Here is a 5442-nt window from a genome sequence, read left to right on the forward strand (position 1 = left end):
TGGGGCTGTAACTTCAATTATGTGACGGACAACACCAAATTGATTTTGGATATACCAAGTATAAAGCGAAGAACAATTAATTATTACTGATTTTTTTTAGTTTAGGAAATATGAGGGTAAAATAATAATTTTCTTATTATTTTATTAATTTTTTAATGTTAGAGGCTATAAGGAGTAAAATGGAGGCTATGTATAGAATTACCCTAGATTAATTAATTGGAGACAAAAGAAAAGTCCGGCTTATTAACCTAGGATTATAGGCGGTTATTATTCAATAAGTATATGAATATTCTTTTGTCAGATACGTGAAAACACAAGAGAAAAAATACATAGAGCACTATAGTATTCAATCGGAGATTTTCTAGCTTTATGTGATTGAGACATGCACTTGGAATTGTTCTTGCATCGAGTCTACATGCATGTGGATACCTCTAGTGATGGATTCAACTGCAAGAATCGTTACCCTCATTTACCATGCAACACGTAAGTTCTTCTAACTGTTGTGTGATTATCTCTACACATGATTCAATTGCAAATCTAGATCTTATCATTGATTATATTTCCACAGCGTATCATTAGATGATGTCATGGATTTATAATTGCTATTATGTTCTAATTAATTATGGGTTAATTAAGTTTGATTTTAGCAATTTGTTTTGAAATTTTAATTTGGAATTGAAAATTGGTTTGGACTATTTCTGAATTGGGTAAAAATTCTCGAACTTGGTTTGAATCGTCGGACAACCGTACTACCGTCGGAGGCTGATGACAGAGAGGCGTCGTTAGGTGACTCAGGGCTCGCCGCTGTGCTCTGCCCGACCACCTACCACTGTCTGCATTGCGGTTTTGAACCGGTGCTACTGTCCCTCTACAACGCGTCGATATCGAGGGCATGGTCGTCGGCTAGGTGGCGGCGTTGGTGGATGGAAGCCACTGGATCGCGGGGCTGACCTGCTCTGTCGCGGCGAGAACACTGCTGCTTTGTGCTTCGAAAACGCCTTCCACCGACGCGGCTCTTGGACGCTGGTACGTCGGCGGCTGGAAAAGGTGATGACCGGCGAAGACTAGCCGGAGACGTCGCGACCTCCTCCGGTGCGGATTCGAGCGGCGGCGGCAGGCTGAGAAACCAGTTGCAGCAGCTGTTGCAAACCCTAGTGGTTTTGGGCCCTTAGGATGGGCCTGTTGTTTGCTGTTGGGTCACTTTATTTGGGCTACTCGGCTGCTGCTGTTATTAAGGCTGGGCCTGCAAATTTTTAATAAATGTCCCAATTGGGCTGTAACAGTTTTTTTTTTTAAAGAAAAAATAATGTTTATTAATTTGGAATTAATTATTTTATCTCAATTTCAGAATTAATTTATTAATTAGATTAATAAATCTAAATTATTTTATTAATTTTGAATTAATAAATAATAGAAATATATTTATATTATTAATTTAGAATTGATATAAATTGATTTACCCATATTTAATTGGAGAATAAAATATTAATTTGATTAATGATTTTATTCGTAGAGATTTTGTGCTATTATGTGATAAGCATATTATTTGATTGTATTCTTATTATTTTACTATAGTAGTGAAAGACTGCTTTTATTCTTGGGTAGGCGGCGCCAATATATGTAGTCCGCTTTGCTATGTATGGGTGCGGCGCCCAATATGTGTGGTCCGCATTTTATATGCCTAGGTAGGCGGCACTCAATAATTGTTTTGCTATTTAATATTGGATATTAAATATAAGCAATTAGTATCACATGCTAAATCCCCATTAAATATAAGCATTCGTCTAAGCACAAAACGTGTCGTCCATCATAATTGTTTGAGTACCTAACCTTTTCGTCCAAGAGTATTTACATAAAATTGTATGCTCTAAATCAACAAGGCCAAGGATCATTCATAGGTTGGCACCGTGTGATGGGGTTGACTTGCTTAAATTATTTTGCGACGCAAAGTGGCCAGAATGATTTAAGGACACGGATTGATTGGATTAATCAACCAAGAGTTGTAAATTGTTGTTGCAATTGGCTTAGAGGCCTACTAAGTGATGTTATGGTAGTCATCAGCAAAGCAGAGGCTACATAATATTGACTTGGATCTTGGACCACTAAGATTTATATAGATTATGAATCTGTATTTTACGTTGGGGGCGTAAGATGCACTACTACAAAAATACACATACATAACGCTTCATACATAACGGTATTTTTTAAAAACCGTTATGTATGAGCGCATTTTTGGAATAGATAACGGTTTTAACAAAAAACCGTTATCCATGTAGTATTGTCCATACACTTAGATATCGGTTTGAGTTAAACCGTTATGTTTGTGCGTTATCTATTAGTTACATACATAACGGTACTACAAAACCGTTAAGCCGACCGTTATCTATGATCATCTTTTTATAACGGTTATCCCGACGTTACGAAAAATGTTATATATAAGTGTCATTTATAACGGTTTATTAAATCGTTATGTATAAGTGCTTTGAAAACTGTTATGTACAAACATATTCTTTTTAAAATTTTTAAAAATTTATATTATAGTATTATATTATATTAGTATTATATTATATTATATTTAAAAATAAAAACTAAATTATATTATACTATATTATATTATATTATATTATATTATATTATTTTCAACACAACTTTTAAATTATCTTTTAAATAAATAAAAATGAATAATGCTATAATATTAGTTACTAAAAAAATTTAAATAATATCCTAATATTATAAATTTGAATATTAAAAATTGCAATCATTTTTTTCAAAATTAGAATTTAGATAGGAAAGAATATATTATAATTTTAAATATTATTAAATAGTTATTAATATTTTTATTGTTTTGCATATATTATAAATAAAATATTAATAAAAATGATTTTTTAAAAAATTCATTTAAATAAATAAAAGTAAGGGATTATAGCCAAAAAATACACGAACTTTGATAAAAGTTGCAATTTTCACCTGAACTTTCAAATTAGCCAAAATATACCTGAACTTATATTTTTTGTTGTAAATTTCACCTGAACTTGCAATGATTGAACTCCGTCGAGGTGAAATTTACAACAAAAAATATAAGTTCAAGTATATTTTGGTCAATTTAAAAGTTCAGATGAAAATTACAACTTTTATCAAAGTTCGTGTATTTTTTGGCTATATTCCTATTAGTAAACTAAACTAATTCTTAATGCTCTTCATTTCCCAAACCCAGAAACCCCACCCTCCCATCCCCGTTACAACCTTCCCACTTCCCACCGCCTCTCTCCCTCACTTCTCATACATGCGGCGGTGCACGCCTCACGCCTGAGCAGCCATCGACGCCGCCACAGCCACCGATTCTCGTCGTAGCCTCACGCGAGCAGAGCAGCGGCAACATAATCTCGCCGCTCTCCAGACAACTCCAGCCTCCCGGCAGCGGCCACTCGTCGCCCTCATCTCGGTGCCAGGGTCGCCGTCGGTCGTCATGCTCGCCGCCCCCACGACTCCAGCCTCTAGTTCACGAATTAAGGTATAATCCTAATTACCTAGGGCTCGAATTTGGCTGCATTGATGTTCAATTTGCCTAGGGCTCGAATCCCCCTCTGCTCGCCGTTGAGCCCGACCTCCTTTTCTTGCTCCAGGTCGTGCTCTATTTTCTCTTATAATCGAAGATTTTCTCATCTCGTTGTACATTATTTTATCTAATTCCTACAGTTACATACTCGCTTTGAAGTGTTAAGATGTGGCTGAGAATCCAATCAAAACTCAATACTAATTTTGTTCTATATTAATGGCTATGTTTAGATCTCATTTTGCCATTGTTTTGTTCTATATTAATTCCTATAGGTCATTAGATTGTTTTGCCATTGTTTTGTGATATGAGTGATCGTTTTGCAGCGAGGAGTGCCAAAAAGATGTGGCGGTGGCTTTGATTAGCTTCCATGATTGTAGCTTTGATGCTAAGATTAAGATGAATCTAGGTATTTCATTTCTACTACATATTTCCTTAATTAGGTATTTTGCATAAAAACTTGAATTCGTATGCGTAATGTGTTGGTTTGAGTATCGTGTGGTGTGGACTACTGTTTAGTTGATCGGTCTCTATTTGTGTAGAGGCTCAGGTTGTGTAGAAGGCTAAAAATCCAAATGCAAAGAAGCGCCCTCCCACTGCATTCTTCTTATTCATGTTTGCACTGATCTCGTTCCTTGATATCTGTTTTATGAGAACGAGCCTATCTTGTGCTGTTGTTTATATGGTATATTTGAATGATTTGCAGGGATGACTTTAGGAAATCGTTTAAGGAGGCTAATCCTGGCTGCAAGAGTGTTGCCACGGTAAAGCTGTAGTGTGTGTGAACTATGGGAATTATGGTTCTGGTTTGTCATTTCAGTTTCATAATAATTTGTTTGTTGTGTTTGTTTAGTTTGCAAAGGAGGGTGGTGAGAAGTGGAAATCAATGAGTGATGATGTAAGTGGGAATTCTATGTGTGTTAGTGCGTTGTGCCAAACTATTGTGAGGTTTTTATTCACTAATGTTTTGTGCTTGATAAATAGGAGAAGAAGGTATATACTGATAGAGCTGCAGAGCTTAAAGCATAGTATCAGAAGGCATCAGAGGCTGACAATGAGCAAGTATGTTCTAAGCTTTAAGTTGTGTTTTTTGCTATTGAGTTGACAAAATATGTTATTTATATGTTTCCGTGTCTATGGAGTGCCATTGTTAATGAAGATATTTTGTTTGTGTATAGGATGAGGTTGATTCAACTGAAAATGATGCCAAGGATGATTCAACTGAAGATGAAGATGAGGTAAAGGTTGAAACAAATGATTCATCTGAAAAACAGATTAAGGAGGAGAAAGATGATTTAACTGATGAAGCTTTTTTTTTTTTTTTTTTTGAGCTGGGCTCAAAACATTATGTATGAAGGTTTTGGATGATAATGTATGAATAATTTGTGTTATATATAATATATGTTATTGATGGTTTTATCATTTTGTTGTTTATAAGTTATTTATTTATTTCTTGAGATAAATAACATAAAAATTGAGAAAAAAATATTAAATATTAAAAATAACGATTAAAACCGTTATAGAAAGTACAAAAAACTGTTAACTATGATGAAAAAAAATAAATATATATCTAATACATAACGGTTCTTATCGTTATGTATTTCTTACAAAGATAACGGTTTAAATCGTTATAAAAAGTACCAAAAACTGTTACCTATGATGGGGAAAAAAAAATCTAATACATAACGGTAAAATTTTAATACATGTCGGTGAAGAACCGTTATGTATAACTATTATAGAAAACGGTTATGTACCGTTACGTATGAGCGCATCGTACCGTTATCTATAATAGTATACATAACGGATTTTTTACCATTATGTATGAAAGTATCATAGATATCACCACTATATTTATCGGTTTTTTGGGGTCATAGATAACGGAAGTACAA

General features: G+C 34.4%; 1 pseudogene; it reads left to right on the forward strand.

The window, feature by feature from the left end:
• Nucleotides 1-382: 382 nt before the first annotated feature.
• On the forward strand, nt 383-4975 carry LOC130998446 (high mobility group B protein 7-like; annotated as a pseudogene).
• Nucleotides 4976-5442: the final 467 nt, after the last annotated feature.

This window comes from Salvia miltiorrhiza, chromosome 8 (genome assembly GCF_028751815.1).
Source record: "Salvia miltiorrhiza cultivar Shanhuang (shh) chromosome 8, IMPLAD_Smil_shh, whole genome shotgun sequence".
Taxonomy (NCBI): domain Eukaryota; kingdom Viridiplantae; phylum Streptophyta; class Magnoliopsida; order Lamiales; family Lamiaceae; genus Salvia; species Salvia miltiorrhiza.